At 42.7% G+C, this 27,473-nt stretch overlaps 1 protein-coding gene across 1 annotated transcript in view; it reads right to left on the bottom strand.

The window, feature by feature from the left end:
* Positions 1-27,473, bottom strand: part of pappa2 (pappalysin 2) — a 416,756-nt gene that overhangs the window by 172,728 nt on the left and 216,555 nt on the right. The gene's annotated exons all lie outside the window — the stretch shown is intronic.

The following is a 27,473-nucleotide window of genomic DNA, read 5'->3' as shown; positions in this document are numbered from 1 at the left end:
AGCTACCTCAGCAAAGTTCCCTGTCTGAATTAAGAGCAAACACTGCACTCTATATCACAATAATCATAGAACATAGAACATAGAAAAACTACAGCACAAACAGGCCCTTTGGCCCACAAGTTGCGCCGGTCATGTCCCTACCTACCTAGGCCTATATATAGGCTTACCTATAACCCTCAATCCTATTAAGTCTCATGTACTCATCCAGAAGTCTCTTAAAAGACCCTATCGAGTTTGCCTCCACCACCATTGACGGCAGCCGATTCCACTCACCCACCACCCTCTGAGTGAAAAATTTACCCCTGACATCTCCTCTGTACCTACTCCCCAGCACCGTAAACCTGTCCTCTCGTAGCAGCCATTTCAGCCCTGGGCAAAAGCCTCTGAGAATCCACCCGATCTATACCTCTCAACATCTTGTACACCTCTATCAGGTCACCTCTCATCCTTTGTCTCTCCAAGGAGAAAAGAACCGAGCTCCCTCAACCTATCCTCATAAGGCATGCCACCCAATCCAGGCAACATCCTTGTAAATCTTCTCTGCACCCTTTCAATCATTTCTACATCCTTCCTGTAATGAGGCGACCAGAACTGAGCACAGTACTCTAAGTGGGGTCTGACAAGGGTCTTATAAAGCTGCATCATTATCTCCCGACTCCTAAACTCAATCCCTCGATTGATGAAGGCCAGCACACCATACGCCTTCTTAACCACCTCCTGTACCTGCGAGGCCGATTTAAGAGTCCTATGGACCCGGACCCCAAGGTCCTTCTGATCCTCTACACTGCTAAGAGTCTTACCCTTGATATTATACTCCTTCATCCCATTCAACCTGCCAAAATGTACCACTACACATTTATCCGGGTTGAAGTTCATCTGTCACTTCTCCGCCCAGTCTTGCATCCTATCTATGTCACGCTGCAGCTTCTGACATCCCTCCAAACTATCCACAACACCACCAACCTTCGTGTCATCGGCAAACTTACCAACCCATCCCTCCACTTCCTCATCCAGGTCATTTATGAAAATGACAAACAGTTAATACAGCTCATGACAAATCTAATATCCTTTAGCTACCCGATGCTTTAGAAACTAGGAGAGTACTATACTTTCAGTGCTTTATTCTAGAAAGTCACTGAGTGAAGGGTGATACAAAAACAAAAATGCTGGAGAAACTCAACAGGCCTGAGAGCATCTGTGGCAAGAGACTAGAGCCAATGTTTTCAGTCTGGGTGACCCTTCATCAGTGAAGTAAAGTAGTGACGACCCTTCGTAATGAAGGATGATACTGGAAGCCAATCTTTTCTTATTCTTATATTTATTTACAGAATGAAGCACTACATGCATATACCTCCCAACTCAACCACAACACAGTTCCAGTAAGTGTCTTTAATGTCATTCCTTTCTCAGAGTTGCAAAGCCAATGCACAGAGTGGACAAGACAAGCCTTTAATCCATCTCCTTGCTTGCTCAAAAAAAAATTCAAATATAAATCGAGTCCGATTAATGGTCCCCTCAAAAGTGGCATACCGGTTCCAAGCTGACAAGAGCAGGCATGATCTCAGTGTCTTTATATGTACTGGAGTTAATCCACAATAAATGCCTTTTACCTGGATATAATTAAACAGAACTGATATACAATTGACAGCAGGCATGGCGGTATAAGCAACTTCAGTTATGTGGGCACAGTAAGAAGTCTCACAACACCAGGTTAAAGTCCAACAGGTTTATTTGGAATCATGAGCTTTCGGAGGGCTGCTCCTTCATCAGGTGAGTGGAGTCTCCACTTACTGATGAAGGAGCAGCGCTCCGAAACCCCAGTTCAATGCTGGCATCTCTACATTCAGTTATGTGGAGAGAATAAGAGAGATTGTTTGCTTCAGAGCAGAGAAGAGGAAATCTGATTGAGATTTTTAAAATTATAAAGGGTTTTGGTAACATAAACAAAGATAAACTGTTTCCAGTGGCAGGATGTTTGCTCAACAGAGGACACGGACTTAAGCTAATTGGCAAACAAAGCAAGGGAAATGAGAATTATTTTTTTTTTACACAGCGATTTATAATGTCTGGAATTCTTTTCTGAAAGGGTGATGGAAAGAGATGCAACAGTAACTTTCAAAACAAACTGGATAGATATTTGAAAAAGAAAAAAAAAGGGCTATAGAGGAAACAAAACAGGTGAGTGGAACTAATTAGAAAGCACTTGCAAAGAACCACGCACAGTGGGCCAAATGATGGCCAACTTGTATCTCCGTCCCACTCCCACCTCATGCTGTATAGTTCTATACATAAAGGGTCCTCAAGTGTGATGCATTATTTATGGGAAGAGTTTCATAGAAGAATGCTTAAAAACATCAGAGAAAAATATAGTGAGGGCACAATGATGTGTTATGCAGTGCGTTATAGTGAGGAATCTGTAGACATGTCTAAATAAAAGTTTGTGAGCATGGTGCAGTATACTATAGTGTGCCTCTGGTGTATCAGAAAGTGCTAAATTATTTTAATTGAAGAGGAGTGAGGGAGTAGGTACATTAGAGTTTGTTATAGTCAGGAAATTAGGTATCTCTGAGCTTGCTACAGTGATAAACTAAATGAAATAAAAACCTAAAATGCTGTAAATATTCAGCAGATCAAGCATGAGATGTGGCGAGAGAACCAAAAATAACATTTCAGATCAAAAAACTTTCATTCATACTTGAAAAAATTAAAGGTGTAACAGGTTTAAAAGACTTCTATTATTTTAATATAACAAATGATAGCAATAGTGTAAAGGGCAGAGTGACGGGAAGAATTTCTGAAGTGTGTTCAGGAGAATTTTCTTGATCAGTATGTTTCCAGCCCAACAAGGAAGAAGTCACATTGGAGCTAGTTCCACGAATGAAGTACGTCAAATGGATCAAGTGTTAGGAGGGGAACGTGTATGGAACAGTGATAGTATCATAGGTTCAGGTTAACTGTGGAAAAGAACAAGGAGCAATTGAAAGTAAAAATATTAAAGCTGGGCCACGTTCTTCAGGAGGTGAGGGGAGATCTTAAAAGAAATCTTAGAAACCCTACAGCACAGAAAGCGGCCATTCGGCCCATCGAGTCTGCACCGACCACAATCCCACCCAGACCCTACCCTCATATCCCTACATATTTAACCCACTAATCCCGCTAACCTACGCATCCCAGGACACTAAGGGCAATTTTAGCATGGCCAATCAACTTAACCCACACATCTTTGGACTGTGGGAGGAAACCGGAGCACCCGGAGGAAACCCACGCAGGAGAATGTGCAAACTCCACACAGACAGTGACCCAAGTAAATTAGGATCAAAGATTGTCAGGTGAAACTGTAACTCCACAACGAACTGTCTTTAAAGAGATCGTCTGGGTACAGTCAAGGTATATTCGCAAGGAAGGGAAGTGTAGAATAAACAAACCAAATCTCCCTGGAAAGGGATAGAGGGTAGGTTGATAATGCAAGAACCAACTTGATTGGTTCTTGATTGGTAATTCAAGTGGAAAATGGAAAAGGAAAGGAGACAAGGGGAGAGCATGAGAAGAAACTGGCAGCTAACACAAAAATAGAATCCAAAAATCTCCAAAGGCATATAAAAAGGTGGTAAAAGCAGATTAGGAATTAAAAAGGGGATTTTTGCACGAAGGCAGAGTGTATAGTCAAGATACTAAATTAGGCCGGAATTTCCCTCATGTGTGAGGTGACATCAATGGGAATTCCCATTGACAGCAGCGGGACCAGACAATTCTGCCTCTAGCAAATAACGTGCCACCTCCTGCCGGCTGGAAACACACGGCTGGGAGGCCGGAGAGTCTTGCCTTAGTGTTTTGTATCTGCCTTTATTAAGGGAAAAGATACTGGTGAAGTCACGGTGGCAAAGGAAGTAGTTGAGACATTGGAAGGGCTGAAAACTGATAAAGTGGAGGTTTGAAAGACTGGCTGCAAGTTCATAAGCCACCAGGACTGGATGGGACACATCGAAGGATAATGAGAGAAGTAAGAGAGGAAATTACAGAGGCACAGACCATAGTCTTTCAATCCTCCTTTGATGCAGTGCCAGTGCCAGAGGGCTGGATAATTGCGATGTTACCCTCCTTTTCAAGAAAGGTTGTAAGGATCAGCCAAGCAACCACAGGCCAGTCAATTTAACCTTGGGGGTGGAAAAGCTTTTAGAAACAATAACTTGGGACAAAGTTAAAAATAAGTGTGGATTAATTGAAGAAAGCCAGCATGGATATGTCAAAATCAAAAATAAAACAGGCAGTGCTGGAAATATTCAGCAGGTGTGGCAGCATCGAGTTATAGTCCACTCAAAATGCCAGTTCTGTAATTCTCCCCACAGATACTGCTGGATCTGCTGATTTTTTCCAACAACCCTAAGCCTAACCTCCGGTCCCTAGTTAAGCTTGGCTTAGATTTTCAACTACTCGAGAAGACTCAGGGGCCCTTTAGAAATGTCCATTGTGGTTTACCATCCCCAAAAACAATTTGAATTCAGTTGTGTTTGTGGGGGCAGGCACCTCATTTATCACCTTGACCTTGTCTTCCACGGGGAATAATCCTTGTGTATCTACACGGTGCCCCAGGTAAGTCACCTCAGTGGTTTGAAAGGTGCATTTCTCTTTCTTGAGGCGAATTCCAGCCTCCTGAAATCATTTTAATACTCTTCTAAGTTTGCTAGATGTTTGGACTCTGTCAATCCAGTTACAAGGGCAGGATCAAGGTATACCACAACCCTGCAGCAGACCCTCCATCGACCTTTGGAATATTGCACATGCCGAAGACATATTGAATTAAGCCTTTGAATGTTTATCATGACATACCCCAGGATATGTCATCTAATTCAAGATGCTTCTACATGTGACTGATATCCAGCTTTGTGTAAGATTGACTTCCTTCCAGCTTTGCATACAGGTCTTCAATTCTCGAGATTGGATATTTATCCAGCTTCATGGCCTGATTAACTGTTAGCTTATAATCACCACAAATGAGGATGGTCTTTTCCAGTTTCAATACAGGGACTATCGGAGCTGTCCATTCTGAGGACTGAACTGGCTGGATAATGCTTCCAACCTGTTTATCTCAGTTTTCACTTTCTCTCATAAGGCACATGGTACTGGCTTGCCCTAAAGAATCAGGGAGTCACCTCTGGATCCACATAAATTTCAGCTTGTAACCCTTTGATTTTTTGCCTAATTCATCACAGAAGACGCTCTTGCATTTTCTTATCTGTTCAAGAAGTCCCCCTTCCCACATTTGAAAAATATTGGCCCAATTCAACTTGATTCCAATCATGGCTGAGAAGGTTTGGTCCTTCTCCCATCACTGTTATTACTGGGAGCTGGGTAGACTGTTATCCACAGCTTACAGGTCCCATTGTGGTGCATTTTCTTTTTATTGCCTCTCCTGTTCAAGTCTTCAACTTGGCAGAAGTGCTCTTCAAGTTCAATCGTTGGACTCCCTCTCTTAGATACTGAAACGTACGCTCGCCCATGACAGTGGCCGATGTCCCTGTTTCCACTCCCATCTTAAGAGGCTTCCCATTTACCTGGAGCATTACAGTAGTAGGATCTATCTTGCCTACTTTTAGATTAAACAGAGAGTGAATACCAGACATGAGGTGCTAAGCTTTTCCACATTGTATACTTGTAACACCTTGGTTGATCGATTACTCTGCGATCTTGAGTTAACTCTGCACTGCTTTATCAAATGTTCTCTTCTGTGACAATTAAAACACTCAGCCTCTTTAAACCAACATGATTCAGAAGTATGATTACCTCCACATTGGTAACATCCCACTTTAAGCACTTTAGCACTGTAACAGCTAATAACAATGTTTGAACACTGACAGCATGAAGCTGTAGCCTCTATAAACACCATTAAATACTGATAATGTCATTGTACCCTCAATAAACACCATTAAATACTGATAACAAGGTAACTTTGAAGGAGAGTTCATAGAGTGCATTAGCGATTGCTTCTTGGAACAATATGTTATCAAACCAACCAGGGAGCAGGTTATTTTGGACTTAGTATTGTGCAATGAGATGGGATTAAATTAATGATCTCGCGGTAAAGGAACCTCTGGGAAAGAGCGACCACTGCATGCTTGAATTTCTAATTCAGTTTGAGGGCAATAAACTTGAGTCCCACACTAGTGTTCTAATGTTAAACCAAGGTAATTACATTGGCATGAGGACCGATTTGACCCTTGTGGACTGAGCAGAAAGACTAAAAGATTGGACACTTGATGAACAGTGGCAGATATTTAAAGCAAAATTCAATTCCTCCCAACTTAAATATATTCCAGAGAGGAAGAAAGATTGTACGAGGGGGAAAATGCATCCATGGCTAGGCAAGGAGGTTAAAGATAACATAAAGGCAAAATCTAAGGCATACCATATTGCAAAGATAAGTAGTGGGCTGGAGGATTGGGAAATTTTGAAGACCAACAAAGTGTTACTGGAAAGTAATTATAAGGAGTAAAGGTAAATTATGAAAGAAATCTAGCGCAAAATAGAAAAACAGGTAGCAAAAGATTCTGTAAGTATAAAAAAAGGAAGATAATGGCTGGAGTCAATGTTGGTCCCTTTGCGGACGAGACTGGAGAGTTAATAATGGGGAACACAGAAATGTCAGACATTAAATCAATATCTTGCCTCGGTGAAGGACACTCGACCCATTCCAAAAGTAGCAGGTAATGCAGGGGTTGTTGAAAAGGAGGAACTATGTCACTGTGCCCTCTATAAACCATTTAAAATTAATACTATGTCAGTCCAAACATTATTTGAAAGTGAAACCATGTCAGTGCTCTCTATAAACACCATTTAAAACTGAGACTATGACACTGGACTATCAATAAACAATGTTTAAAATCTGATACCATGGCAATTTACCAAGTATAATGAATACTTAAACGCTGATAACATGGCACTACCTATAAATAACATTTTGAATATGATATACCATGTTGTTGTAACACTTATAAACAAAGCTTAAACACAGATGCAATATGAAATTAAGAATTAGGAGCAGGAGTGGCCACTTCTCCCCTCAAGCTTATTCCGACCATTCAATAAGATCATAGCTGATCTGTGGCCTCAACTCCATTTTCCTATCTGCCCCAGGCACCTGTCTAGTAAAATACCTTTATTATTGTCAGCGTTCTGCAAAATATTGGAAATGGTCTTACTACAATCCATGCCCCCCAAACACCGGAAGCCTTCAAAATCACTGCAGCACTGTACAGTAGGGATTGCTCTTGATTGATTTCTGAACCAGGAGTTACCAAACCCCTTTGAAGTGATTTGAGTGACAGGAGTTATCAGTTTCACGAGGGGCATCCCCTTTCCTTTGCTTTCTCACAGTAAGCCCAGCTACTCTGAAACCTCTTAGAACTGATTTGATGGACAGGAGCATTCAATTTCATGTGGGTGATCCACTATTTTAGCTTGAATCAGCTTTGATTGACAGCTCCAGAGCAATTGAAAGAGGGAATAAGCCGAGGTTTGCTTCCACAACGAATTGATGGTCCAACAGTTCACTGTTGATACAATCAGTTCACTATCCATTAAGTCTGAAGTACTCCTTCCTCTCTTCACCATAACTGTTCTGCCTAGCCCCATTTTTTAACATTATAATTTTTTCCCCCCCAAGTCTCTGACCCTCCCTAGAAAGCTGAAATAAATTCTAATACCATTGTTGTTTCATTGGCTTTTCTTTTCTTGCCTGCAAGACTTCTCATTGAACGAGTAAGCTTCATGTTACTGCTTTTTTCTCATACAGTTTCATTTTTAACTCGTCCAATCTTCAAGATTGGATAGGCTGGCTTTTTTAACTTTGAGATACAGGAGACCAAGGGAAGATTTAACTGAAGCACATAAAATAATGATGGGGCCTTGACGAGTGGAAATGGAAGGACCTATTTCTAAAAGCAGAGGAGTCATCAGGAGGCATTGATTAATAGTGATAGGCTGAAGGATTAAAGGGGAGTTGAGGGGAAATTATTTTAACCAGAGAGTGAGGGCTGGGGTGGTGGGGAGAGGGGAGGCGGTATGGTTAGTGGCAAAGAGCTTCCAAAACAGGCAGCGTATGGTTACCCATTAGAAGTACCATGATCTACATCACTGCTGCCAAGGGCTGAAAAATGAATCTTTTTCAGCTGGCAGACATCTGATGGGCTGAATGGCCACTTCCATTGCTATTATCTATAAATCTACAGTCAATCTACTCACTTCATCCAATGAGACCCTCAGAAGGACCATTCATATTAGTTAAATAAGGCATCAAAATAATTCCACCAATAAGATGAGGATACAAAATTTTGTCCATTTGACCGTTGGCTCATTTGGTGCTTCATTGGCTCTTAGAAGTCTGACTTTTGTTGTTGCTCTCTAGAAATTGAGCTTAGAGTTATGACAATACCACACTTAAAAAACCGGGCAAATCCCACACGTGAAGACTGTTAATTACAGCACCAGACTCTGCATGAGTTTGCTTTCTCCTCATCAATGTTCTCCTTCTTGAGAACTGTTCATTATATTTCAATGTAATTCATTGGCACTCATCAGATGTGATATATGATACGGTGCTATGCAAACTGCAAGCCTATTTATGATGGTTTTCTCATCATTTCTAGCATCCATGAATGAGATGGTGGGCAGTTGGTCTCTAGGAGGTATGCAAGGGCTAGTATTTGGATAACTCTCCCTCCCTGTATGGGGACTGTTTGCCTTCAAATGATTAGAAGAGATTGGACACTTGTGAGGCAATGTATGTGCTAATCTATATCTCTCCGTTTTATTGTGTACAAGCTCAAAACTCTAGTGGATTGTGCCACCCTGATGTTCCTGCACTAGATACAATTTCAGAACTACACCTCCTTCTACTATCATGAGTACATATGAAAGTTAAACCATTGAGATGAAGTTGTCATGGGGGAAACTACAGGTTTGGATCAGTTATATCACATATTTTAAATAGACATTGCGTGAAACATCCAAATAATCTTGAGGTAACTAAATTTTGGGGAGCAGTTCAGTTGCAGGTTTCAATAACATTTTTCTGGGTTCTTGCTGCCGAAGAGACTGTCAGAGGTAAAATCCAGTTAAAACTCAAAGAAATTGGTCTCATAAAAGATCTAAGATGAAATGCTTCCTGCATTAATGCAAGACTGCATCAATTTTCCTGCTCGCGGCAGCACTTAGATTTAATTCAGGAGATTCACATTCACACTGTAAGAAATAGTTTAAATCAAGAAATGACAAATGGATGTAAAAGCAGCACCACATTAATCATGAGCGACTTTAATTTTCACATCAGTTGGGCTAATCAAATTGGAAATGACAACCTATTCATAGTCCGAAATCTTCCATCCTCGTTCTCGGCTGGGATTTTCCAGTGGCCCTGAGAGTGAATGGAGTTTTGATGGAATGCCAAATTTTCTGATCTCACTCACAATGGGTCCCGTTACAGACCAGACCAGAGAATCCGGCCAAACAGTGCAGTTGAGATGTTCCTTGGAGCAATACGTTATGGAGCCAACTAGGGATCAGGCTATTTTGGATCCGTTTATGTGGAATGAGATAAATTTAATAAATGATCTCAAGGTTAAGGGTCCCCTAGGAAATAGTGATCACAGTTGTGATATACATACATACATATTGTATGTTGGAGTTTGGGGTGCGGACTGCCCCTTTAAGATTACGGATCAGGTGACCCCTGGGTACCCTGGAACACTGTTGGGCAGTCTTAGACTTGACCGTGTGATGCCATCTGTACACACCATTTGAACACCTATACCATGGCACAGTGCCATCTGTTGACACCATAGTACTGTGACATCCGTAAACACCATTTAAATACTGACACCATAACGCTGCGCTATTTGTTAACACCATTCACCAAGGCACCTACGCCATCTGTAAACACCATTTAACCACTAATACCATTGCACTGTGCATTCTGTAAGCAACATTTAAACACAGATACCATGACCGTGTGCATGATGTAAACATAATTTAAACACTGATACCATGGCACCGTGCCATCTGTAAACACAATTTAAACACTCATATCATCGCACTGTGCATTTTGCAATCACCATTCAGACACCGTGACACTGTGCCATCTGTAAACATCATTTAAGCACTGATACTGTGACACTGTGCCATCTCTGAACACCATTTAAATACTAATGCCATGGCATTTTGCCATCTGTAAACAACAGTTAAACACTGATATCATGGCATTGTGCCATCTGTTGACACCATTTATACACTGACACCATAGTACTGTGACATCCGTAAACACCATTTAAATACTGATACCAAGGCACTGCACATTCTGCAATCACCATTTAAACACTGACACCGTAACACTGCGCCATTTGTAAACACAATTTAAGCACTGATACCGTGGCACTGTGCATTCTGTAAACACCATTACTATGGCATTGTGCCATCTGTTATCACTTAAACATAGATATCATGGCACAATGCCATCCAAAAACACCATTTAAACAGTGATACCGGGAAGCTGCGCCATCTCTAAACACCATTTAACCACTGATATCGTAGCACTGTACAGTTTGCAATTGCCATTCAAACACTGATACTGTGGCACTGTGCCATCTATAAACACCATTGAAACATTCATACAATGACACTGTGCCATCTGTAAACACCATTCAAATACTGATACCATGGTACTCTGCATTCTCTAAATACCATTTAAAAACTGGTATCAGCATACTGTGCATTTTATAATCGCCATTCAAACACTGATACCATGGCACACTGCCACCTGTAAGCACCATTTAACAATGATATCATCGCATCGTGCATTTTGGAATCACCATTCATAAACTGATGCCGTGGCACTATGCCATCTGTGAACATCATTTACACACTGATAGCATGACACTTTAACATCTGTAAATACCAGTTAAAACTGATACCATCATTGTAAACTCCATTTAAACATTGGTACCATGACACTGTGCCAATTGAAAACAGTAAGAAGTCTCACAACAACCAGGTTAAAGTCCAACAGGTTTATTTGGTAGCAAAAGCCACAAACTTTCGGAGCGCTGCTTCTTCATCAGGTGAGTGGGAGTTCTGTTCACAAACAGGGCATATATATGCACAAACTCAATTTACAAAATAATGGTTGGAATGCGAGTCTTTACAGGTAATCAAGTATTAAAGGTACAGACAATGTGAGTGGAGAGAGGGTTAAGCACAGGCTAAAGAGATGTGTATTGTCTCCTGCCAGGACAGTTAGTGAGATTTTGCAAGCCCAGGCAAGTCGTGGGGGTAACAGATAGTGTGACATGAACCCAAGATCCCGGTTGAGGCTGTCCTCATGTGTGCGGAACTTGGCTATCAGTCTGCGCTCATCGACTCTGCGTTGTCGTGTGTCATGAAGGCCGCCTTGGAGAACGCTTACCCGAAGATCAGAGGCCAAATGCCCGTGACCGCTGAAGTGTTCCCCAACAGGAAGAGAACATTCTTGCCTGGTGATTGTCGAGCAGTGTTCATTCATCCATTGTCGTAGCGTCTGCATCGTCTCCCCAACGTACCATGCCTCGGGACATCCTTTCCTGCAGCGTATCAGGTAGACAATGTTGGCCGAGTTGCAAGTGTATGTACTGTGCACCTGGTGGATGGTGTTCTTACGTGAGGTGATGGCATCTGTGTCGATGATCCGGCACGTCTTGCAGAGGTTGCTGTGGCAGGGTTGTGTGGTGTCGTGGTCACTGTTCTCCTGAAGGCTGGGTAGTTTGCTGCGGACAATGGTCTGTTTGAGGTTGTCTGGTTGTTTGAAGACAAGAGGTGGGGGTGTGGGGATGGCCTTGGCGAGATGTTCGTCTTCATCGATGACATGCTGAAGGCTCTGGAGAAGATGTCGTAGCTTCTCTGCTCCGGGGAAGTATTGGACGACGAAGGGTACTCTGTTCACCATGTCCCGTGTTTGTCTTCTGAGGAGGCCGGTGAGGTTTTTCACTGTGGCGCGTCGGAACTATCGATCGATGAGTCGCGTGCCATATCCTGTTCTTATGAGGGCTTATCAGTACTCATTAGCAATACTTATCTACTCTTATCAGTACTCAACGCCGACAACTGCCAATCTCCAGATGCAATTTTACAACTCATCCGCTTCATCCTGGACCACAATGTCTTCACCTTCAACAACCAGTTCTTCATCCAGACACATGGAACAGCCATGGGGACCAGATTCGCACCTCAATATGCCAACATCTTTATGCACAGGTTTGAACAAGACCTCTTCATCGCACAGGACCTTCAACCGATGCTATACACTAGAAATATCGATGACATTTTCTTTTTTTGGACTCATGGTGAACAATCACTGAAACCACTATATGATGACATCAACAAGTCCCATCCCACCATCAGACTCACCATGGACTACTCTCCGGAATCGGTTGCATTCTTGGACACACGCATCTCCATCAAGGACGGTCACCTCAGCACTTCACTGTACCACAAGCCCATGGATAACCTCACGATGCTCCACTTCTCCAGCCTCCACCCTAAACGTGTTAAAGAAGCCATCCCCTATGGACAAGCCCTCCGTATACACAGGATCTGCTCAGATGAGGAGGATCGCAACAGATGCTGAAAGATGCCCTCATAAGAACAGGATATGGCACTCGACTCATCGATTGATAGTTCCGACACGCCACAGCGAAAAACCGCACCGACCTCCTCAGAAGACAAACACGGGACACGGTGGACGTCGTCCAGTACTTCCCCGGAGCGGAGGAGCTACAACATCTTCTCCTTCAACATGTCATCGATGAAGACAAACATCTCGCCAAGGCCATCCCCACACCCCCACTTCTTGCCTTCAAACAACCGCACAACCTCAAACAGACCATTGTCTGCAGCAAACTACCCAGCCTTCAGGAGAACCGTGACCACAACACCACACAACCCTGCCACAGCAATCGCTGCAAGACATGCCGGATCATCGACACGGATGCCATCATCTCACGTGAGAACACCATCCACCAGGTACACGGTACATACTCTTGCAACTTGGCCAACATTGTCTACCTGATACGCTGCAGGAAAGGATGTCCCGAGGCATGGTACATTGGGGAAACCATGCAGACGCTACGACACGGATGAATGAACACCACTCGACAATCACCAGGCAAGACTGTTCTCTTCCTGTTGGGGAGCACTTCAGCAGTCACGGGCATTCGGCCTCTGATATTCGGGTAAGCATTCTCCAAGGCGGCCTTCACAACACACGACAGCGCAGAGTCGCTGAGCAGAGACTGATAGCCAAGTTCCGCACACATGAGGACGGCCTAAACCGGAATCTTGGGTTCATGTCACACTATCTGTAACCCCCACAACTTGCCTGGACTCGCAAAGTCTCACTGGCTGTCCTGTCTGGAGACAATATACATCTCTTTAACCTGTGCTAATGCTCTCTCCACTCACATTGTCTGTGCCTTTAAGATTTGATTAGCTGTAAAGACTCGCATTCCAATTATTATTCATTATTATGTAAATTGAGTATGGGTCTTTATATGCCCTGTTTGCTGCTTATGAGCAGATCTCCCATTCACCTGACGAAGAAGCAGCGCTCCGAAAGCTAGTGGCGTTTGCTACCAAATAAACCTGTTGGACTTTAACCTGGTGTTGTTAGATTTCTTACAATCTCTAAACACCATTTCAATCCCAATACCATGGCACTGTGCCATCTGATAACACCATTTAAACACTGATATAATTGCACTGTATAATCTGCAAACACCATTTCAATACTGATAACATGACACCGTGTCATCTGTAAACATTTCAACACTGATACCATATAGCACTATGCATTTTGGAATCACCATTCAAACACTGATACCGTAGCACTGTGCCAGCTGCAAACACGTTTAAATATTGATTCCACGCCAATGTGCATTCTGTAAACACCATTTAAACACAGATATCATGACACTTCACATTCTGCAATCACGATCCAAACACTGATACCATGACACTGTGCCATCTTTAAGCACCATTTAAACACTGATGCTTTGACACGATGTAACCTTCATTTAAACACTAATTCCATGACACTGTGGGATCTGCAAAAACTATTTAAATGCCGATATGATAGCACTGTGCAATTTGGAATCACCATTTAAACACTGATGCTGTGGCACTGTGCCATCTGTAAACACCATTTAAACATTCATACCATGGCACTGTGCCATCTGTAAACACTATTTAAACACTGATACCATGGTACTGTGCATTGAGTAAAAACCATTTAAACACAGATAGCATGGCACTGTGCATTCTGTAAACATCATTTAATCAATGACATCGTGACACTATGCCAGCTGTAAACACCATAAAAGCACAGCTACCACAGCACCGCGCAGTCTGTAAACACTATTTAAACACTGATATCACGGCACGGTGATTTTGCAAACACCATTTAAACAGGGATACCATGGCACTGTGCCATCTGTTAACAGCATTTAAACACAGATACCATGACACTGTGCAATATGCAAGCACCATTTAAACACAGATACCATGACACTGTGCAATATGCAAGCACCATTTAAATACTGATACCATGGCACTGCGCATTTTGCAATAACCATTCCTACATTGATGCTGTGGCACTGTGACATCTGTAACCATCAGTGAAACACAGATACCATGGCACTGTGAATCCTGCAAACACCGTGTAAGCACTGAAACTATGGCACTGTGCCATCTGTAAACATTTAAACACAGATATCATGGCATTGTGCCATCAGTAAACACCATTTAAACACTGAAACCATGGCACAGTACATCTTTAAACACCATATAATCAGTGACAGCTCCAAACACCATTAAAGCACAGATACCATGACACTGTGCATTCTGTAGTAAACTCTGTTTAAACACTGATATCAACGCACTGCGCATTTTGCAATCAACATTCAAACACTGGTAACTGTGCATCCTGTAAACACTATTTAAACACTTACACCATGGCACTGTGCCACCTTAATACACCATTTAAATACTGACAGCACTGTGCTTTTTGTAATCAAAACTTAAACACTGATACCATGGCACTGTGCCATGTCTAAACACAATTTAAACACTGATATCATCGGACTGTGCATTTTGCAATCACCATTTAAACACAGATATCATGGCACTGTGCATTGAGTAAAAACCATTTAAACACTGATATGATGGAAATGTGCATTGATAAAAACCATTTAAACACTGATATGATGGCATAGTGCCATCAGTAAATATCAGTTAGCTGATACCATGGCACTGCGCCATCTGTAAACCCCTATAAACACTAATATCATTGCACTGCGCATTTTGCAAATCAACATTCAAACACTGGTATCGTGGCACTGCGCCATCTGTAAACATCATTTAAACATTGATACCATGGCACTGTGCATTCTGTAATTAAAATTTAAACACTGACATCTTGGCACTGTGCCATCTGTGAATACCATCTAAACACTGATAATGTGACACCGTGCCAACCATAAACACCATTTAAACACTGACACCATGACACTGCGCATTTTGCAACTGCTATTCCTACGTTGATGCTGTGGCACTGTGCCATCTGTGACCATCAGTGAAACACTGAAACCGTGGCACTGTGAATCCTGCAAGCACCCCATGTAAACACTGAAACCATGGCACTGTGCCATCTGTAAACAACATTTAAACACTGATCCCATGGCACTGTGCATTGAGTAAAAACCATTTAAACATTGATACCATGGCATTATGCCATTAGTAAACACCATTTAGCTGATAGCATGACAATGTGCATTCCATAAACCCCATTCAAGCATTGATACCATGGCATTGTGCCAGCTCTAAACACCATTGAAATATAGATACTACGGCACTGTGCAAAAAACATTTAAACACTGATACCGTGGCACTTGCATTTTACAATCTGTAAAAACTGTTCAAACGTTGATACAGTGGCACGGTGCCATCCGTAAATGCCATTTAAACACTGATACCATGTCAGTGTGCATTATGCAACTCCATTTAAACCCTGATACCATGGCACTGTGCCATCTTTAAACACCATTTAAGCACCGATAACATGGCACTGCGCATTCTGCAATAACCATTCAAACACTGATACCATGGCACTGTGCCATCTCTAAACACCATTGAAATACAGATACTACGGCACTGTGCAAAAAACATTTAAACACTGATGCCATGACACTGTGCCATCTGAAGCCACACTTAAGCACTGATATCAGCGCACAGTGCATTTTGCAATTGCTGAATGATACCATGGCACTGTGCCATCTGTAAACACCATTTAAACACTGATAACATGGCACTGCACATTCTGCAATAACCATTCAAACACTGACACCGTGATACTGTACCATCATTTAGCACCGTTTAAACACTGATACCATGGCACTGTGCCATCTGTCAACACCATTTCAATAAAAATAACATGACACTGTGCATTTTGTAAACACAATATAAACAGTAAAACCATGGCACTGATCCATCTGTGAACACTACTTCAACATTGCTACCATGACACTGAGCATTCTGTAAACACCGTTTAAATACTGATACCATGGCACTGTGCCATCTGTTAGCACTATTTAAACACTGATACCATGGCACTATGCCATGTGTAAACACCATTTAAACACAGGGACCAGGGTTCGATTCCCAGTTTTCGTCACTGTCTGTGCGGAATCGGCACGTTCTCCCTGTGTCTGCATGGGTTTCTTCTGGATGCTCCGGTTTCCTCCCACAGTGCGAAAGACGTGTTGGTTAGGTGCATTGGCCGTGCTAAATTCTCCCTCAGTGTACCTGAACAGGCGTCGGAGTGTGGCGACCAGAGGACTGTCACAGTAACTTCATTGCAGTGTTAATGTAAGCCTACTTCTGACATTAATAAATAAACATTAAAAATTTTAAAAACATTTAAACAGCAATACCATGGCACTGCCATCCGTAAACAATTAAACACTGATATCGCAGGTGGGAATTTATGGCCACGCTCGACCCAAGATTGCAAAATCCTGTCTGTGCTCAACGGACCTTCCCGTTGCCCACGCCTCGCTTGTTCCAAATTCATGGTGAGCAGGGTGGTAGAATTATAGTGCATGGCACTGTGCCATCTGTGAACACAATTAAAACACCGATAGCATGGCACTGTGCATTCTATAAACACCATTGAAACACAGGAACAAGGATTTGATTCGGGGCTTGGGTCACTGTCTGTGCTGAGTTTGCACATTCTCCTCGTGTCTGTGTGGGTTTCCTCCCACAGTGCAAAGATATGCAGGTTGAGTGGATTGGCCATGCTCAATTCTCCCTCAGTGTACCCGAACAGGCGCCAGAGTGTGGCGATTAGGGGATTCTCACAGAAAATTCATTGCAGTGTTAATGTAAACCTATTTCTGACACTAATAAACGTTAAACTCTTTAAAACCATTTAAACACTGATACCATTGCACTGTTCCATTAAGTTATAACATTTAAACACTGACGCTATAAACCTGTGGCATGTTTAAACAACATTTAAACACCGATACCGTGATACCGTACTGTAAAATTATAACATTTAAACAGGCTTGGAACTGTTGCACACATAACCAACATCTATAGCACTGACACCATGGCAACTTAGCTTCAGTAGAGGACATGTAACCACTATATCATGTCACACTAACATCAATAAATAATGACACTGACCCCATGGCAGTGTACCATCTACATGTAATATTTATACACAGATACCTTGGCACAATCCTTTCTACAAATTGCATTCACCGTCTTGCCCAGTATATTCCCGAATGTACGTTTATCAAGCCAAGAAATCAATCCTGGTTCAATGAAGAATGCAGGAGGACATGCCAAAAGCAATACCTTGCTTACCCAAAAACGAGGGGTCAACCTGAAGCTACAAAACAGGACTTCCAAACTATGGATGCAGCATGCATTAGAAAGAGATAGACGATCTCATAACCAAGGGAACAGATTTAAGCTCCTCAGACCTGTTACAGTCATGAATGGTGGTGGACAATGGAAAACTAAAGGGAAGAGGAGATTTCATCATTAGTTCAATCCTAAATGATGGGGTGCCCAGCACTTCAGTACAGAAGATACGGCTGAGGCAATATGCAACCAACTTCAGCTAGAAATGCTGAGTAAATTATCCATCTCAGCCTCCTCTGCAAGTCCCCAACATCACAGATGTCAATCAATCTTCAGCGAATTCAATCCACTCCACCTGCTATCAAGAAACAGCTGAAAGCACTGGATTGTGAGACGAGCATTTCTCTCACCCATCACGAAGCTGATAGCATCCATTACATGGGATTTCCTTGGCTCTTCACGAGTTCCATGCTATGACCTCTGTTGCCGAGTTCCAATTGCTTTTTTCTCTCAACCCATTTTCCCACACCTTCATATTCTAACTCCAGTTCCTTCACCAATTGCTGGCAAATGTTGTACTTCTTAACAGGCCCCAACAGATTTCCCAGCTACGCCCACCTTTTTCAGAGGATTTTTTTTACCTTTGATATAGTTGGCCACTTCCGATTTAAATTAGGGTCACACACTTTTACCTCATTTTCTGTTTGCTGCAGTTCTCGGTGAAGTTTATCCAACTCTTTTTTTTTCACTCTTGCTTCTTTTCTGTGACTCATCTCACTTTTACACTGATTACAGTTTTATTGTTTGTTGTAGTTCATTGACAAAACTTTCAAGGAACTTCTTCCAACACAAAAGGATTGGACACATCAATTTTGCTTGCTTTCAGCTCTTCATTTAGCCCTTTATGGTCTTTCAGTTCCCTTCTTGTGTGGTCCATCAGTGCCCTCTTCCTGGGGTCATTTGTTGCCCTCCTGGCATCTTTCATTGCCCTCCTTCTGGCTCTCCAGGGTTTCTCAGTACCCCCTTCTCTGGGGACTTTTACTGCCTACCCTGCTTGAGGGTTTAGCACTGCCACTTGCATGAGGGTTTAGTACTCCTCTGAGCTCCAGTGTTGCTGCTATCTTGAGCTCTTAATTTCCTCCTTCAAAGTCTTGTGTTGCTTATGGGCCCCCTTGTTTAGCGTTGCCCGCTAACTGGGGGCTTCTCTGATTTTCCTGTCCCTTGTTCCTTCTCTTGGTAGTTACATTTAATGATGTACAACTTTAAACGCATTACCTCTTTAAATGCATTACTGATTTAGGACTGTCTGCTTTCCTTTTTTTTAAACTGCCAACAGCTGCTGTTTCTCTCTCTCTGCTTTTCCCAATCTTTTGCAGATTTGGCAGGAAACCACAGTTCTCCTTTTTGGATCCTTTTTTAAACTGTTGTTAACCTCTCTATTTATCTGGTGGAAGATATCTACCATGATTTCGGCAGCCTTTTTATGTTTCCTGGCTGCTGGGGAGATTGCTTTTTTTCCCTTAAACGTACAGTTCTTTTTGTGAATTTCACTCCCAGTCGGCGCTGTCCATTTCAGGACCATTATCTTCTTTTAAATGTTTAACTTACTTTTTTTTCAGCAGCTAAAGGAATTCTCTTCATCTGAAAATGTTCAGACATCACTGCCTGTGGACCCTTAGTGCAAGGAATGCTACCATGGACCTCCCATCCCCAGCCCCCACAGCCTCTGCTTGGATCAGGAGCCTTAAAGTCCCAGCCTTGTCCAAGAACAAAGAACAATAAAGCACAGGAACAGGCCCTTCGGCCCACCAAGCCTGCGCCGATCACGTCGCCCTATCTAGACCAACCACCTGTATCCCTCTGTACACTGCCTGTTCATGTGCCTATCCAGATAAGTCTTAAATGTCGCTAAAGTATTTACCTCAACCACCTCACTTGGCAGTGCATTCCAGGCCTCTGCCACCCTCTGTGTAAAAAACTTTCCCCGCACATCTCTACTGAACCTTTCCCCCTTACCTTGAACTTGTGCCCCCTTATAATTATCATTTCTGCCCTGGGAAAAAGCTTCCAACTGTTCACCCTATCTATGCCTCTCATAATTTTATAAACTTCTATCAGGTTGCCCCTCAGCCTGCGTCTTTCCAGGGAGAACAATCCCAGTTTATTCAATCTTTCCTCATAGCTAATACCCTCCACATCAGGCAACATCCTGGTAAACCTTTTCTGTACTCCCTCCCAAGGCTTCATGTCCTTCTGGTAGCGTGGTGATCAGAATTGGACACAGTATTCCAAATCTGGCCTAACCAACGTTTTATATAACTGTAAGATAGTTTACCAACTTTTATACTCGATGCCCCGGCCCACACTTCCGTGCCATAACAAGTCTGAGGAGTCACAGTGCTGCTGAATAATTTGCAGTCATCAGTACACATCCCCTTATGCTGGAGGGAAAGACACTGATGAAGCAGCTGGAAATGGTTGGACCTTGGACACTATCCTGAGGAAGTCCTGCAGTGATGTCCTAGAACTGACTATAACCACAACCATTCAAGCAAATTACTGCAGATGCTGGAATCTGAAAAGAGAAAATGCTGGAAAATCTCAGCAGGTCTGGCAGCGTCTGTAAGGAGACAAAAGAGTTGACGTTTCGAGTCCAGATGACTCTTTGACAAAGGATCACCTGGACTTGAAACGTCAGCTCTTCTCTTTCCTTACAGATGCTGCCAGACCTGCTGAGATAACCAACTGCCCAACCTCGGGTGAGCTTTTATGGCTTTGCTCGTCTCAAAGCGGTAAACTCCCGCCCAGGGAGAATGCGCAGACTCCTCACAGACAGTGACCCAAGCCAGGAATTGAACCCGCGTCCCTGGCGCTGTGAGGCAGCCGTGCTCACCACTGTGCCACCGTGCCGCCCCTTAGCCAGCGCATCTTTCTGACTGTGGGAGGAAACTGGAGCACACGGAGGAAAGCCACACAGTCACCACATACACAACACCTAGCACAAAGGAAGATGGTTGTGGTTATAGTCAGTTCCAGGACATCACTGTAAGACTTCCTCTGGATAGTGTCCAAGGTTCAACCATTTCTAGCTGCTTTATCAGTGACTTTCTCTCCAGCATAAGGGGGTGTTTGCTGATGATTGCAAATTGTTCAGCACCACTTGTGACGCCTCAGATTCTGAAACTGTCACAGAATTGTTATGGCGCAGAAGGTGGCTATTTAGCCTATTATGTTTGCACTAGCTCTCCGAATGAGCATTATGACTTAGTGCCATTCTTCTGTCTTTTTCCTGCACCCCTGTACATTGTTTCAATTCAAATAATTACCTGACGCCTTCTTGAATGCCTCAATCGGGAAGCATGTTGGCACAGTAGTTAGCACTGCTGCCTCACAGCGCCAGGGACCTGGATTCGATTCCCGGCTTGGATCACTGTCTGTGTGGAATTTGCATATTCTCCCCATGTCTGAGTGGGTTTCCTCCGGGTGCTCCAGTTTCCTCCCACAGCCCAAAGATGAGCGGGTTAGGTGGATTGGCCATGCTAAATTGCCCCTTATTGTCATGGGGACTAGCTAGGGTAAATGCATGGTGTTATGGGGGTAGGGCCTGGGTGGGATTGTGGTCGGTGCAGACACGATGGGCCAAATGGCCTCCTTCTGCACTTTAGGAATTCTATGATTCTATTCTATGAGTAGGCCATTCAGCCCTTTGGGTCTGCTCTGCCATTCATTTTGATAATGGCTGATCAAACTTGTAATGTTAAAAAATAAATTTAAACAACTGAACTTGTCTTCACCACACTTCCAGGCAATACATTCCAGATCAAACCACTCGTGGTGTGAAAAACCTCTTTCTCACGTCACATTTGCTTCTTTTGCAAATCACTTTAAATCTATGCCCTCTCATTCTCATCCTTTTATAAGCGGGAGCAGTTTATCCCTATCTACTCTGTCCAACCCCCTCATGAGTTGAACAACTCAGTCAAATCTGTTAGCCTTCTTCTCTCTAAGGAGAACAGTCCCAACTTCTCCAATCTATCCTCATAACTGAAGTTTCTCATCCCTGGAACCATATTTGTAAGCTTCTTTTGCCCTCTCTCTAATGCGTCAATATCCTTCCTATAGTATGGCATCCATGTTCATATGCAGCAAGGCCTGGACAATATTCAGAATTGGGCTGATAAGTGACCAGAAACATTTGCACCATGCAAGTGACAGGCAATGACCATCTTCAAAAAAAGAGTATCTAACCATTGCTGAATCTCCCACTATCAATTTCCAGGAGGTTACAATTGACCAGAAACTAACTGTGTTCGTAAGAAAAGGCTAGAGACTGGGGATTCTGAATCGGATATCCACCATCTTTAAGGCACAAGTCAGGAGTGTGATGGAGTACACTCCACTTGCCCAGATGAATGTGGCTCCAACAACACTCAAGATGCCTGACACCATCCAGGACAAAGAAGCCGGCTTGATTGGACCCAATCCACTACCTTAAACATTAATTTACTCCACCATTGATGCACAATAGCAGCAGAGCGTGCCACATACACAATGCATAGCAACAAGTCACCAAGGCTCCTTCCATAGCACCTTGCAAACCCACAACCTCTACCACCTAGAGGGACAAGCGCAGCAGATGCACTGGAAACACCGCCACCTTCAAGTTCCTCTTCAAGCCACACACTGTTCTGACTTGGAACCATATCATTGTTCCTTCACTGTTAATAAACCAAATTCCTGGAGCTCTCAATAGCATTGTAGATCTAGTTGCACCAGATGGATTGCAATGGTTCAATAAGGCAGCTGACAACTACCTTCATAAAGGCAACACAAGTTGGCCTTTCCAATGACACCCATGGCTCTTAAAACAGTAAAAAACAAACACTGATATCTGGCACAGTACCATAAATAAAGAAGATTTAAACACTGATATCCTGGCAATCTAACTTTTATAAACAAGATTTAAACACTGCTGCTAATGCTATTGTACCATTTATGAACATCAGGGAAACACTCAGACCATGGCACAGCACCATTTCCAAACAACACTTACACACAGGAAAAATGGCAATGTTCCATCTATAAATCACATTTAGAAACTGACACCATGGCACAATATTGTCTACAAACATAGAAACCACAGCACTTTATCATCTATTATTATAAAATCATGCTTCATATCAAAAAGAATTTTAGATATTTACTGGCTGAAAACCATTGATCAAGTTTTAAAAGACTGAGACAATGGGCGAGATTCTCTGGCCTCCCTCAGTGTTTTTCCCTTCAGAGGTGGGAGGCAACACACCATTCACTGAAGTCAGAATCATCAGGTCCCGCCATTGTCAATGGAAATTCCCACTGAAGCCACCCCAAGCTGCCGGGAAACCAACGGCAGGGGATGCGTCGTTGGCACGACTTGAGAATCCCACCTGCATGAAGTTCGGAAAGTTCCGGCCAATATTGCAGTGACTTGAAACATCAATTTTTAACATGGCTGAACATTTGCATGACTGTGCCTTAGAAATTCCAAAGCCACTGGAATTGTGTCAATCTATCTAGAAGATCCCATCAGAAGCAATCACCTCGAAGGAAAGTGAATGGGTCATCGCTTAACCCATTCACAGTGCATCCAATCAACTGGGTGGTAACCAAGCATTAGAGTCGTATAGCACAAAGATGGCTCTTTGGCCCATCGAGCCTGCACCGACAATAACCACCACTAAAGGTGCGCTAATCTCATTTTCCTGCGCTTAGGAGGAAGCGATGGCCTAGTGGTATTATCGCTAGACTATTAATACAGAAACTCAGCTAATGTTCTGGGGACCCAGGTTCAAATCCTGCCATGGTGGAATTTGAATTCAATAAAAAAAACAAATATCTGGAATTAAGAATCTACTGATGACCATGAAACCATTGTCGATTGTCGGAAAAACCCATCTGGTTCACTAATGCACTTTAGGGAAGGAAATCTGCCATCCTTACATGGTCTGGCCTACATGTGTCTCTAGAGCCACATGTGGTTGACTCTTAACTGTCCTTGTGCAACTAGGGATGGGCAATAAATGCTGGGCAGCCAGTGGTGCCCATGTCCCACAAATGCATAAAGAAAAACGCCCACATCTTTGAATGTTATGATATTTCAAGCATCATCCAAATGTTTTTTTAAAGGGTATAAGCTTTCTGGCCTCCACTACCTTCCAGGCAATGCTTTCCAGATTCCCAGCACCCTCTGGGTGAAAAATATTTTTCTCAATCCCCTCTGAATCTTCTGCCCTTTACCCTAAAACTATGCTCCTGCGTGATTGACACCTCAACCAAGGGAAATAGCTGTTCCCTGCTCACCCTGTCCATATCTCTCAATCTCATCTTGTACATGTATCTTATAAATATAATCACCACAAACAACTAACTCTGGCTGAGTAAGAAATTCATCCAACTTAATCATATAAATCATGGACCTGGAATCCACTTCTATCACCATATTTGGGTAACTGGTCAGTTGGAAAAAGAGTATCATATAACAACCCTCGTTTGTGTTGAAGAAACTGCTTTTCTCCAGGGCACAAGATAGAAGTAACAGAGACACTGAAGAGGCAGGACCCTTGAGTGAGGTGATCTCTCTCTTCATCCAGCTGCTGGTTTGAGCCCTGCAGTTCGATCATCCACACACAACAAGCAGAGTTTTAAGAATCAACCGAGGAGCTAGTGACACCATAAGAACAGATGTAAATAATTAGGCAACATATTTAAAGCCTCTTAAATTCAGAGGGACCATCAAGCTCAGCCTGAAACACTGCAAGTCATCAACCTGCAAGACCAATATACCTTGACTATTATTCGACTTTAAAAAACTGTTTAATCTATTCTCCCATTCTGTAACTTACATGTGTTTATTTAAGCGTTCCTGTGCGTGTGAGCATACCCTGAGTGCATATGTGCATAAAAGCCACATCATTATTATTATTTTTACTTAGACCAGTCTAAATGCAATACATGGTACAGTCACATCATATAAACAGGTCAACACTCACTGAATTGGAAAGCATATCCTTTTAAAAATCATATTGAGATCACACAAGAGATGGGACTTTCCAGTCACACTCGCCCCAAATCTGGAAAATGCCGCCTGAGGTGAACAGACCTTTTCGTGGTACATGTCCCACCTGCTACAATTTCAGTGGCGGGTGGAACAGCAAAGTCATTAGAGGGATCCAGGTTAACGACTGGAAAGGGGATGCAAGATTCAAACTATGGACAATGGATTGACGGTTGTCTCCAAGTCTCACACGGAGGTGGTAGGAATGTCAACTTTTATAAACCTTGTTTGTGTAATTCCAAGATAGAATGGAGTTGGAAGCCTAAAGGATTGTTAATTAGCTTTTCTACCTGGAAAAAAGACCCATGTAATTCATGCTGCCATAGATAGCTTTGCGATGGATCAGAACTGTTGTAGTATTTCTAAATATGTGAGTTTTCTAAAATTCCCATGAAACTCTCAGACACAAGTCTGTCTCCAGCCATAGAATCATAGAAACCCTACAGAAAGAGGCCATTCGGCCCATCGAGTCTGCACCGACCACAATCCCACCCAGGCCCTATCCCCCATATCCTTACATATTTTACCCACTAATCCCTCTAACCTACACATCTCAGGACCCATCTGAGAAAAGAACAGGAGATAGCAGAAGCTAGTCCTACAACAGAAGCAGAGAAAATTCTGGCTCTATCATTCACATGCAGAACACAGGTAGGAACTCACGCTCACATTGAAGAGTTCATGCGGGATTTAAAGGAGGCTGGAAGAGTTGTCTACATTGAGCTGGAGGGGAGCAATCTCTAATGTAACTTTCACAGTGAAAATCAGTTCTGGGATTAAAAGTTAGCTGGGAAAGGGAAAAGGAAAGAAGCCATTAGAAGCTGAGAATAGCTTTGAACAGGGTCCTGGAAAATAAAGATTTACAACCTGAAGTAAAACCGTAGCAGGAGATTTTCAGGCATATTAAGGGCTAATCAGGAAATTTATTAGAGTCAGAGACTCATACAGCACAGAAAAGGCCCTTCGGCCCATTGAGTCTGCACCAACAATAACTACCACTAAAAGCGTGTGTCCTTGAATGTTATGATATTTCAAGTGCTCATCCAAATGTTTTTTAAAGGTTCTAAGGTTTCTGTCCTCCACTATCTTCCCAGGCAACGCATTCCAGATTCCTACTACACTCTGAGTGAAAAGGATTTTTCTGAAATCCCGTCTGAATCCCCTGCCCCTAACCCTAAAACTAAGCCCCCTTATGATTGATCCCTCAATCGAGGGGAATAGCTGCTCCCTACTCACCTTGTCCATACCTCTCATAACCTTATACACCTGCCTGGTCTGTCATATCCCCCCTCAGCCTTCTTTGCTCTAAAGAAAATAATCCAAGCCGATCTAATCTCTCCTTCTATCTCAAATGCTCCATCCCAAGCAACATCCTGGTGAATCTCCTTTGTACCCTGTCTAGTGCTATCACTTTGTACCCTGCCTGGTGCTCTCACTCCTTCCTATAGTGAGGTGACCAGAACGGTACACAGTACTCTAGCTGTGGCCTAACCAATGCTCTGTACCATCCATAAACAACATTTAAACACTGATACCACTGCATTTTATCATCCATCAAAAATATTTAAACATCACACTGTACTAGCTATAAACATTTCAAAACTGACATCATGCTGCTGTGGCATTAATGAACAACTGAAACACCGATGCCCTGGCACTGTACCCTCAATAATCTACGCATATCGATACCATTGGATATAGATGCTACAATGCCAACACATAAAGAAGCACTGATACCATGGCACTGTACCATCTATATACAATATTTAACCAGTTTTCCAATCCAAAGGAACAATTCTTGAATTTGTATTTGATAATACATCAGCAATCTCACCACCTATTTCTTTCATACCCTGGTGTGGAAGCCATCAGTTCCTGGAGATTTGAACCATTATTTTCTCCATCCTTTTGTTACTGATATCATATCACGTATTTATTTTTATTGGTTGTTTTATCTTTAACTTCCTTTGTATCACCCTTCCACTATAAAATGTGATACAATATATCTTTAATAACTCTGCTGTTTTCTGATTGCTCTTTCTAGCCTTGCATGCATCTGTGTTTAATGAACCCACATTCCCCCTTACCACACTCTCTCATAATATATTTATGGGAGCTTTTACTGTTAGCTTTGATATCCCGTGCAAGTATGTTTTTTTTCCATATTCCCTTTCTGCAGCTCTTACGACTTCATTCAAATCCCTTTATGGCCATGTATTCTTTTTAAAACAGCTCTCCCAGTCCGCTGGATTTCCACTTTTCTTTGCATTTGTGCAAGCTTTTATTTTTTGCTTGGTACCATCTCATTTGCTGGCCAACATAGCTTAAATGTGCAGCCGGCTGTTTTCCCCACCACATCTACCCCCTCCACTCACCCCCAGCCCCACCTCTTTTAGGGGTTGAAAATGTACATGGCAATTTGGGTGCT

This window comes from Mustelus asterias, chromosome 8 (genome assembly GCF_964213995.1).
Source record: "Mustelus asterias chromosome 8, sMusAst1.hap1.1, whole genome shotgun sequence".
In the NCBI taxonomy this organism is placed as follows: domain Eukaryota; kingdom Metazoa; phylum Chordata; class Chondrichthyes; order Carcharhiniformes; family Triakidae; genus Mustelus; species Mustelus asterias.
The sequence above is the reverse complement of the archived record's forward strand: the minus strand, read 5'-3'. Positions and strand labels throughout refer to the sequence as shown.